Below are 11,716 nucleotides of genomic sequence, written 5' to 3'. Positions count from 1 at the left end.
GGTCCGTGTTTCAAGACGGGTCGGAGACGTGGCCAGCTTAAGCCGCAGACCCCTGGCGTCTGAGCGCTAACGCGAAGAAGGCCTTGTACAAACTCTAGAGACTGCGAGCAGTTTCCAAAGCCGTATTCCAGCGATCAACACGCAGCCTGTCCGAAGACCGACGCGGAATCTCTCCTCGGTCGCCGAGCCGAAGCTAATCGAACGCCTATAACACTCTTCCGAAGAAGAGCTACCTTGCGAACGACCAAAGTCAGCCCAGCAACCGGTCGCGGCCCTCGCCGAACGCTAGTGCAGCGCCGCGACGCCAGCGCAACCGTAAGAGTCTCCGAAGATCACTCAAACAGTAGGACAGCTCTCGCAGCGCCTGAAAACGTCCGGCGACTCGATGGGCGCCTCCGTTTGCCTCCAAGCGGTTTCACGTACTCTTTAACTCTCTCTTCAAAGTGCTTTTCAACTTTCCCTCACGGTACTTGTTCGCTATCGGTCTCGAGCCAGTATTTAGCCTTAGATGGAGTTTACCACCCGCTTAGGGCTGCATTTCCAAACAACCCGACTCCGGGAAAACCGCTAGGACGAATTACGACCGCCGCCAAGGGCCTAACACCCGCTCTGGGAAAAGGCCTCGATCAGAAGAACGTGGGCAGTTGTTGGTTCGCCGCATGCTGAATTCCATACGCTACATTTCCTCGCCCTCCAAAAAGGCTCGGATTTAGCGCTGGGCTTATCCCGCTTCACTCGCCGTTACTAGGGGAATCCTTGTTAGTTTCTTTTCCTCCGCTTAGTGATATGCTTAAGTTCAGCGGGTCGTCCCGCCCGATCTCAGGTCAAAAGTGATGTACTATAAAAGTACATGCGCTTTGTACGTCGGCCTTTTGAAGTCACTTAACTTATTCTCGAGCACCTACCGTCGTTGCTACCTCACCCGAGGCCAGCAGGCTGCTCACGCTTCAGCTGTGAAATCGCCAGACCAGCTGTCTTTGACGACACGCTCCTTAATACAGAAACGAGTCGCAGGCACTTTCAAACTAATGAAAGGATCGGTGTGTTAAAGACCCTGAGACGGACGTGGCCCCAGGATTACCCGAGGCCGCAATACGCGTTCAGAATATCGATGCTCAATGTGTCCTGCAATTCACATTACTTCTCGGAGCTAGCTCCGTCCTTCATCGACGCTCGAGCCGAGTGATCCACCGCTAAGAGATCTCTCGTGTTAATCAATCTCAATGCAACCAAAAAATCGTGTTCAAAAAGAAGCGGCCGCGCCAGCACTTGCGTGCTGAATTATTACTCCCGCTGTCAGGAAGCAACGCGACCGAACTATAACAGTTACAGGGCTCGGTCCCTTCGAAGAAGAGACGTCGCTTGAAATCAAATTTCGATTCGTTAATGATCCTTCCGCAGGTTCACCTACGGAAACCTTGTTACGACTTTTACTTCCTCTAAATGATCAAGTTCGATCGTCTTTTCGAACACCGGCGAGTGCGTTGCCGCACGTACCAGGCTCAATCGGAGGACCTCACTAAACCATTCAATCGGTAGTAGCGACGGGCGGTGTGTACAAAGGGCAGGGACGTAATCAACGCAAGCTAATGACTCGCGCTTACTGGGAATTCCTCGTTCAAGGGAAACAATTGCAAGTCCCTATCCCTAGCACGACCGGGGTTCAACGGATTACCCGGACCTTTCGGCCTAGGGAACACACGATGATCCGGTCAGTGTAGCGCGCGTGCGGCCCCGAACATCTAAGGGCATCACAGACCTGTTATTGCTCAATCTCGTGTGGCTAAACGCCACTAGTCCCTCTAAGAAGTTGTCTCCGACCCAATGGGTCGAGCAGCTATTTAGCAAGTAAGAGTCTCGTTCGTTATCGGAATTAACCAGACAAATCGCTCCACCAACTAAGAACGGCCATGCACCACCACCCACAGAATCAAGAAAGAGCTCTCAATCTGTCAATCCTCGCTGTGTCCGGGCCGGGTGAGATTTCCCGTGTTGAGTCAAATTAAGCCGCAGGCTCCACTCCTGGTGGTGCCCTTCCGTCAATTCCTTTAAGTTTCAGCTTTGCAACCATACTTCCCCCGGAACCCAAAGACTTTGGTTTCCCGGAAGCTGCCGGACAGTTCTTAAGTTCGACACTGCCCGATCGCTAGTCGGCATCGTTTAAGGTCAGAACTAGGACGGTATCTGATCGTCTTCGAACCTCTGACTTTCGCTCTTGATTAAAGAAAACATTCTTGGCAAATGCTTTCGCAGTCGTTCGTCTTGCGCCGATCCAAGAATTTCACCTCTAACGGCACAGTACGGATGCCCCCGTCCGTTCCTATTAATCATTACCTCGTGCTCCGAAAACCAACAAAATAGAACCGAGGTCCTATTCCATTATTCCATGCAACATTATACAAGCGTAAAGCCTGCTTTGAACACTCTAATTTTTTCAAGGTAAACTTGCCGGACCACCGCAACACTCAGTTAAGAGCACCGCGAAGGCACCGACCAACAAGAACAACGAGGCCAGTGCTAGCCTTTCGACCGACCAACCTCGCCGTCCCTATATCCAACTACGAGCTTTTCAACCGCAACAACTTAAATATACACTTTTGGAGCTGGAATTACCGCGGCTGCTGGCACCAGACTTGCCCTCCAATGGATACTCGTTAAAAAGTTTAAAGTGTACTCATTCCAATTGCAGGACCTCGTACGAGGTCTGCATTGTTATTTTTCGTCACTACCTCCCCGAGCCGGGAATGGGTAATTTGCGCGCCTGCTGCCTTCCTTGGATGTGGTAGCCGTTTCTCAGGCTCCCTCTCCGGAATCGAACCCTGATTCTCCGTCACCCGTTACAACCTCGGTAGGCCGATACCGTACCGACGATAGTTGATAGGGCAGTTGCTTTAATGAGATGTCGCCAGCACTAGGCCGTGCGATCCGCAAGCTTATCCAGAGTCACCATTGTAACGACCCGAAAGCCGGTTAGTTTTGGTCTGATAAATGCGCGCCTCACGTCAGTTCGGCGCTTTACGCATGTATTAGCTCTAGAATTGCCACAGTTATCCATGTAAAAGCGTACAATCAAATGAACCATAACTGATTTAATGAGCCATTCGCAGTTTCACTGTACGTGAGCTCGTACTTACACTTGCATGGCTTAATCTTTGAGACAAGCATATGACTACTGGCAGGATCAACCAGATAACTATCCGAGGGCGTTTAAACCCGTTGCTCGACTGAGCGTTTTTACTGTATAAATACAGACCTTTTCTATCACTCGGCTTAAAAGCCTTGCGAACGTTACTGAAAGTCGGCGCCGGCCTTTTGCTGTTTAAAGCGCCAGCCCGCGTCGACTGCAGCATGCAGCTATACAACTGACTGTTCTTTCTCCCGACCAACCGTTTGCCTTCTGCCGGTTAACTCGTCAGCAGCAACACGCCATCTGTCTGCTGCAGTTACCCGCCTCGAGCCGTGCCTGCCTGCGTCGGCTACTCGTCTCGACGACTTCGCAAAGCTATAAGCCTACCGCCGCTGGACGCTTGTAGTTTTTCATACGCTGCTCCAATGCGTTTACATAGCACGTTCGCCGCCGCTGCAATAGCCGCGCCTCGGGTGCTAAACAGTAATGCTTTAAGCCCGCTTTCTCGCCAAGTCGACCGAACGCACAAACACGTCTCTCTCACTAGTGTAAAGTAATGCATACGTGTATGATGCTCAAATGTTGCTGTTGAACTTTTTTTGCCGATTTTTTTCAATTTGTTTGTTTCTTTTCAATTATTTTAATGTTTTAAGCTTATTTATGCTACGTTTAAATGTTTTAATACTTTTTTTATACTTTATTTAATATGTTTAAAAGAAATAAATAAAAAATAATATATATAAACTACTTTTTTTAATGTTTTAAATATGTTTGTTTATTATAAATAAACTTTATTTGTATTATTTTTTATTTAAACTTACTTTTTAAATCTTTATACTTGTTTTATCGTTTTAAGCACATTGCGATAAATATAATAAACAAAAAATTGAATGAAAATAATAATAATAATAAAAAAAAAAAAAAAAACATATGCTTATTTTATATGTTTCATTTTATTTTTATTTAAACTTACCTTTCAAACCTTAATACTCGTTTTATTTTTTTAAGCAGATCGCGATAAATATAATAAACAAACAATTAAATAAAAATAAATAAAAATAAAATAAAAAAATCAAACATAAGCTTATTTTATATGTTACATTTTATTTTATTTAAAACTTACAATTTAAACCTTTGTATTTGTTCTATTCTTTTAAGCACATCGCGATAAATATAATAAGCAAACAATTAAATAAAATAATATAATAAAAAAATCATAAACTTATTTTATATGTTTCATTTTATTTTTATTTAAACTTACTTTTTAAACCTTTATAGTTGTTTTATTTTTTAAGCACATGGCGATAAATATAATAAGCAAACAATTAAATAAAAATAATAACAAATAAATAAAACAATACAGCTAAACTATAAAAAGAAAACTAAATAACTGATAAATACTTGTAAAACATTATTTGAAAAATGTATTTTGAAACACAACACGATTGATTTATAAATAATATTATATTTTTAATTTGTGTAGTTTATTGAAAGTAGTCTCCTTATTTGCTTCTGGTTTTACTTGAGTTACACAACGTTAAATAAACATACTTAACTAAAAATACTGTCATTTTAATAAAACTAAGTACAAATACATTGAATTAACATAGAACTTTAAAAGCCTTTCGCTAGTATCTGTTGGTAACAGTAAATAACCTATTATGACTCACAATACAAGAGTGCGAAATTTATTTTTCCATTTGATTTTTCAGGTATTTATTTATTTGTGGAAATAAACTTTTTTATTACATTAGAAACTAATAGAATTTTTCCTATAACTATACCTATTATTATATTTAGTATGCTTAAAAGTAATAAATGAAACGTCGCGATATATAATAAACAAACAATCAAACAAACAAAGAAAAAAAAAAAAAAACTATTTTTTAAACTTATAATTTTATAATTTCAACTATATGTCTTATTTTATTTTCATTTAAACTTACTTTAAACCTCTGTATTTGTTATATATATTTCAACACAATACGATTAAACTATAAGACAAACAACAAAATAAAATAATCACATTAATAAATACACTAAGCAAATAGCTAGAATAAATATAAATAGTTCAATATATACAATATATTTCTTCCATTTTTAAGTTACTTGTTAAACATATTTATTTAAACATGTTTCTTTAGAATATAAAACTAGCAGTTCTACAAATAAAGAAATTAAAAAGCCAATACACATAACACTAACTTTCATAAATTAGATATGCAAATATGAACAAAATAATAACTAAATTGTTAAGCTTTTGTAAACTGTGAACTTATAAACTTATAATAACAATTGCATATTCACTATTCACAATAGCTTTTTATTTAGTACACAACTGGTCTGTAAATTGTGTAGTTTATTGAAAGTATATCCCGTTTTGCTTCTGGTTTAAATAAAGTTATACAACACATACTAAAGTAAATTAAATAAAGTAATTCACTACTATCTATTATATAAAACCAATTTACAAAATACATTAAAATAATAAAAATGAACTTTGAACTTATAATAATAACTGCATATTCACTATTCAGAATTGCTTTAAATTTAGTACACAACTGGTCTGTAAATTGTGTAGTTTATTGAAAGTATAATCCCGTTTTGCTTCTTGTTTAAATAAAGTTATATAACACATACTAAAGTAAATTAAATAAAGTAATTCACTACTATCTATTAAATAAAACCAATTTACAAAATACATTAAATTAAGTTAAAGTGAACTTTGAACTTATAATAATAACTGCATATTCACTATTCAGAATTGCTTTAAGTTTAGTACACAACTGGTCTGTAAATTGTGTTGGTTCTATTCAAGTACTCTCCTTGTTTGTTTTGTTTTAGTTGTATCACATTCAATACACATAATAAAGTAAACCAAATAAACTCTATTAATTTAAACTAAGTACAAATACATTAAGTTAATACAAAACTTTAAAAAGCTTTTGCTAGTATCTGTTGGTAACAGTAAATAACTTATTATGACTCACAATACAAAAGTGCAAAATTTATTTTCGTTTGATTTTTCAAGTGATTTGTTTGTGGACAAAAAAACTTTTAAGTTTTAGTATAAAAGACTAATTGTATTAATTTTAACTCAGAAAATTGTACTCTACAAGATGGTGCCATTATTTTTTCGATATCTCAAACTGGTCAAACCACTTTTTTAGCGCTCTAATTGGTTAAACAGCAAATAACGTTATCTGATTGGCTTACGTTTTTTATTTGCTAATAACTAGAATTTACTTTTCTTTTAAGCGTTTAAAGAAATGTAAATAAACGAGTAATATGTATAAATAGGTCAGAAAGAAAAATAGTACAAAAAGATGAATTCAAAAAGCAAAAGCCTACGGCACGTGGTATTCCCAAGCGGTCACCCATCTAAGTACTAACCACGCCCGACACTGCTTAACTTCCCAGATCGGACGAGATGGGGTGTGCTCAGTGTGGTATGGTCGTAGGCGTTTGAAAGCGTTTACAAGCCTTTATAAACCCTTCGGTTTGTTTAAAAAACCTATTTGCACTTGATTTACAATCAATTTGATATTTTAAAATTATTCCTTATAAAATTTTAACCTGAATTAACCTTTTTTTTTGTTTTTTTTTATCAACAGTTACTCCCAAACTGTACTAAAACTGTATTGTAACTGTACAAAAGTGTTTGTTTAAATAATTGTTATCTATAAATTACCTAAGACCAGGACAAGTAGAAGTAAAGTTTATTGAATTATTGAATTAAATAAATAAAATCGTAAAATAAAATAATACAATATGTTTACAATTTGTCATTGATCTATCCATTTATGTTATTGCATTACAAATACAAACATTGCATACATTCAAGAGTATTATTCATCAATCTTTTCAATATAATAAGTTTTAAATTTATATTTATTTTTAAATAATTCCTGACATTTTAGATTACCTGAGATTTTTTTTTAATTAAATTAATTTTAGTAATTATATACTTGACGTTCTATTTTGTTTAATTTGATAACTCAACCATGTTTATATTTTTTTATAGTTTAACAGAACTATTAAACTAAAAGACATTACATACAGCTTCTAAAAGTTTTAAACACCTTAAAAAAGTAATATATAAAATAATTGATAAGAATATTAAACTTATAAAAATTTAGTAAAAGGTTATATAAACGTTATTTAAATTAATATAAGATAGTTAACTTATTTTTTCATTTAATGTGATATAATATAAATATATTTTGAGAGACAATTAATTAACGTAAACAATGTCATAGTGGAAACTGCATGTCTGCTAAAAACGTAAAACGCAAAACTGCTTTAATAAATCACTAAATAACAAAAAAATTGCCTGTCTAGCAGGCGTTCAAATTCAAATGACAAAGAAATTTAACTCCGGCTCTCAAGTATATGTCTTGCGTGACGACTAGCGGGACTCGATCTCACAACCTTCCGCTTATGAGTTAGCTGTCAAGACCAAAGACCCAACGCCACGACAAAGATAAAGAAATATTTTGCTATATAAATAGGTTGATTTTTATAATTTTGTCAATTACAATTACATGTCAATTACAGTGTCAATTTGAATTTAAATTAAATTAATTTTAGTAATTAAATACTTGACGTTCTAGTTTGTTTAATTTGATAACTCAACTATGTTTATTTATTTTTTACTAATTTTAAAATTATTATTATACAATATATTTGTTATATTATATTTATTTTATTACTTAAACTTATTATATACATTTAATATATAATATTATTAAATAACTTTATTAACGAATTAAAAACAAAATATTATTATTATTATGTTATTAATTTAGTGTTTTATTTTAAAGATATATTAAAGAACTAAACAGATATTACCCCTAAAAAACTTTGTTAATAATATATAAAAAGTACTCAAAGTCAGATTCGGAAATATATATACTGTTTTTTTTCATCAATATTGCAGGTCTGCGTAGCCGGGGGCTGTAATCTAGCTGCCAGCAGGCCTGAAATGGTGGCCACTATTGTTCAATGTTCAACTTCAAATTCTTTGAGATTATACTGTACTATCTATCTATTTAACAAATCTATCTAACAAATGTTGTTCAATCTAGGTTGTGGGTACTTGGGTCGAGTAATGCCTTTGACTTACAATCTGTTGTGGATTGTCAATATTTCTCTATCTATCAATAAACAAATCTATCTAATAAATGTTGTTCAATCTAGGTTGTGGGTACTTTGGTCGAGTAATGCCTTTGACTTACAATCTGTTGTTGATTGTCAACATTCCTCTATCTATCAATAATGATTATATTCAATATTAAATGTTGATTAATTCAGTTGTAAGAAAACCAGTGCGCTGGTTAGGTTGGGTAAGGCCTTCGACTTACAATCTTTGGGATTATCAACGTTCATCACAAGTACAGTAACGATCTCATTGAATTTCCAGTTGGAACATTGGATTGTAGTGGTGGCCTACTCTTTTTTGCCTAGTTTGACAAACTATTGTATATATATTGTATAACTTTATTTGTATTATTTTTTTTTTAAATTACTACTTATTATTAAAGAATTAAATTTTCTCCATTGTTTTCTCCATCGCGAACATTAAAAAAAAAAACTATGTATTTGAACTGTTTTTTATATGTTTTGTTTTATTTTTATTCAAACTTACTTTAAACCTCTGTATTTTTTATACAATACGATTAAACTATATAACAGAAAAATAATTAAATAATCAAACTATTGAATAAGCAGTTAAATAGTGTGTTTTTTTATGCTTCTTTCATTTTTAACTTACTTGTTAACCATATTTCTTTTATTAAAGTATAAAACTAACAGTTACTAAAATAAAATAATCATAAAGTCAATACACAAAACACTAACTTTTTATAATTTAAATATGCAAACATGAATATAGTTATGAAGTAAAGTTATTCAAAGCTTATAATTATGAAACTTTTGTATAATATTTTTGTTTTTTTTTTTGTAATAACTACAAAATTGGTATTTTAGTTTATTGTTAGTAACTAAATATTTATATTTATTATACTTAAAAAAAAACTTCTATACTAACTCTAATTTCAAAGCATATTAAAACATACAAATTTTACCAACTAAATATTTATTTTTATTTTTATTATTATAACTTTCAAACATAAGCTTGTATACCTTATATACCTATATACCTCATATAGGAGGCTTGACATAACATAACATTATTTAATTCTTTTTGTTTGAAATAAACTCATTTAGTTATTAGTAAATTACAACATAAATGTTTATAACAATAAAACTAAGATTTAGCTTTTGAGTTAGTAAACTTTGATAGTTTTCTTTTAATAGTTTAATAGTCCTTATTTAAGTTCAAACAAAATTGCTATATATTTAATACACATACAAAAGTAAACTAAGTAAACGTAATTCAATAGTTTCTATTAAGTAAAATTTATTACAAATACATTAAGTTAATACAAAACTTTAAGAAGCTTTTGCTAGTATCTGTTGGTAACAGTAAATAACTTATTATGACTCACAATACAAAAGTGCAAAATTTATTTTCGTTTGATTTTTCAAGTGATTTGTTTGTGGACAAAAAAACTTTTAAGTTTTAGTATAAAAGACTAATTGTATTAATTTTAACTCAGAAAATTGTACTCTACAAGATGGTGCAATTATTTTTTCGATATCTCAAACTGGTCAAACCACTTTTTTAGCGCTCTAATTGGTTTAAACAGCAAATAACGTTATCTGATTGGCTTACGTTTTTATTTGCTAATAACTAGAAGTTACTTTTCTTTTAAGCGTTAAAAAAATGTAAATAAACGAGTAATAAGTATAAATAGGTCAGAAAGAAAAATAGTACAAAAAAGATGAATTCAAAAAGCAAAAGCCTACGGCACGTGGTATTCCCAAGCGGTCACCCATCTAAGTACTAACCACGCCCGACACTGCTTAACTTCCCAGATCGGACGAGATGGGGTGTGCTCAGTGTGGTATGGTCGTAGGCGTCTGAAACCGTTTACAAGCCTTTATAAACCCTTCGGTTTGTTTAAAAAACCTATTTGCACTTGATTTACAATCGATTTGATATTTTAAAATTAATCCTTATAAAATTTTAACTTGATGTAAGTATTTTTTTTATTAATACCTTTTTTTTTTGGTGTTTTAATTACAATTACTCCCTGTAACTTTATTTAAGACTTTGTTTAAAAGATTGTTAACTATATTCTATATTAAATACTATGATAATTAGAAGTAAAGTTTATTAAGTAAACTAGATTAGATTAAACTAAATAAAAAATATTGTTAAAATAAACATGTTGTGTTTAGTTTGTTTTACTATTTCTCATTGTTCTATTTATAGATGGTATTGTTTTACTTCAAGAATATTTATAGTTAGTTTCTAAGGAATATCTCATACTACATCAGATTTTACGATTAACTTAATTTTAGGTAATAAAATATTTGACGTTTAATTTAATAACTCAACTATGTTTATGTTATAAAATGATAGTATATAATACACATACATTATAATGTAATAATATAACTAGTTGTATAGTATAACTAGTTGTTTACTTTAAAATGAATAATTAAGTGGAAGAATTAAAAGAACTCACATTTTTGAAGAGAGCGTGGAAAACCAGAATAGTCTTTTAAAACATTTATTAAATTATCGATAAATATAGAATACAATAGAACTAAACATATAAACGTAACTGTGGTTGCTTAGAAACTAAACAAGAAATTTTTTAATAAAAATATAAAATAGTAAAATAAAATAAAAGTAATATAAATTATATTTTTAAACTAAATAACAATTCACGAGCAATATTAGCGCAATGTCAGAGTATGAGTTTATAATAAAGGAATTGCTTCCTTGGTGTTGATACTTACCTTATTCAAATAGAATACATTTTCAGCAATCAGGCTTGTATTTATCTTAGCGCGCGTAACACAACGTTTGTGGGTTTTGGCACACTTTTGTCGATAGTGGGCGCCCCGCCTCTTAAGTACAGAAATTTCGGGAATTTTCGATTTTCGGAATTCTGACTCGACAGATCGTTTTTGTTTGGTCCAGAGACCCCGTAAAAATTTTTCAGCCCATTTGAGGCATGATGAAAAAATGTTATTTCGACCCCCTTTTTTTAGGGGTTACGGGGACATCGACCCATTTTTTGGGAATAAAAAACTCCTAGAAAAGGACCACTTTTCTTCTTTTTTCGAATTTCGACTTTTTATTTTTTTGGAAAATTTTTCTATTTTCTTTGTTTGTTCTATTATAAGGTCGAAAATATTTTTTTTGAGCTTCGCAACGCATAAGGACTAACGTAAGGTAAGTTTTAAAAGATTTTTTTTTCGATAATTTTTTCTATATTTTTTGTTTGGTCCATTACAAAGTCGAAAATATTTTTTTACGGCTTCTAAACGCGTGTAGATTAACCGTAGGTAGGTTATTTCGAAATTTAAATTTTTCAATATTATTAATATTTCGGTAGATTGTTCGATTATCAATCTTTCAGCACCCAATAAGTACATTAAAAAATAAAACATGAAATAAAAACATCAACTAAAATGAAAATAACATATTCTGTGAAAAAACCTGCGATAATT

The 11,716-nt window shown here is 32.8% G+C and overlaps 4 non-coding genes across 4 annotated transcripts; all 4 read right to left on the bottom strand.

The window, feature by feature from the left end:
* Nucleotides 1-1,049: 1,049 nt before the first annotated feature.
* LOC145847421 (5.8S ribosomal RNA) lies at nt 1,050-1,202 on the bottom strand. Its single transcript, XR_014371281.1, has one exon. It is a non-coding gene; the product is annotated as a 5.8S ribosomal RNA (ribosomal RNA).
* A 182-nt stretch (nt 1,203-1,384) lies between these two features.
* On the bottom strand, nt 1,385-3,192 carry LOC145847427 (small subunit ribosomal RNA). Its single transcript, XR_014371286.1, has one exon. It is a non-coding gene; the product is annotated as a small subunit ribosomal RNA (ribosomal RNA).
* Nucleotides 3,193-6,471: 3,279 nt separating this feature from the next.
* Nucleotides 6,472-6,590, bottom strand: LOC145847418 (5S ribosomal RNA). Its single transcript, XR_014371278.1, has one exon. It is a non-coding gene; the product is annotated as a 5S ribosomal RNA (ribosomal RNA).
* Nucleotides 6,591-9,990: 3,400 nt separating this feature from the next.
* Nucleotides 9,991-10,109, bottom strand: LOC145847435 (5S ribosomal RNA). Its single transcript, XR_014371294.1, has one exon. It is a non-coding gene; the product is annotated as a 5S ribosomal RNA (ribosomal RNA).
* Nucleotides 10,110-11,716: the final 1,607 nt, after the last annotated feature.

This window comes from Thalia democratica, unplaced genomic scaffold (genome assembly GCF_965202585.1).
Source record: "Thalia democratica unplaced genomic scaffold, ktThaDemo2.hap1.1 HAP1_SCAFFOLD_912, whole genome shotgun sequence".
Taxonomy (NCBI): Eukaryota; Metazoa; Chordata; class Thaliacea; order Salpida; family Salpidae; genus Thalia; species Thalia democratica.
Note: the sequence above shows the minus strand (reverse complement) of the source record. Positions and strands in the feature narration are given on the sequence as shown.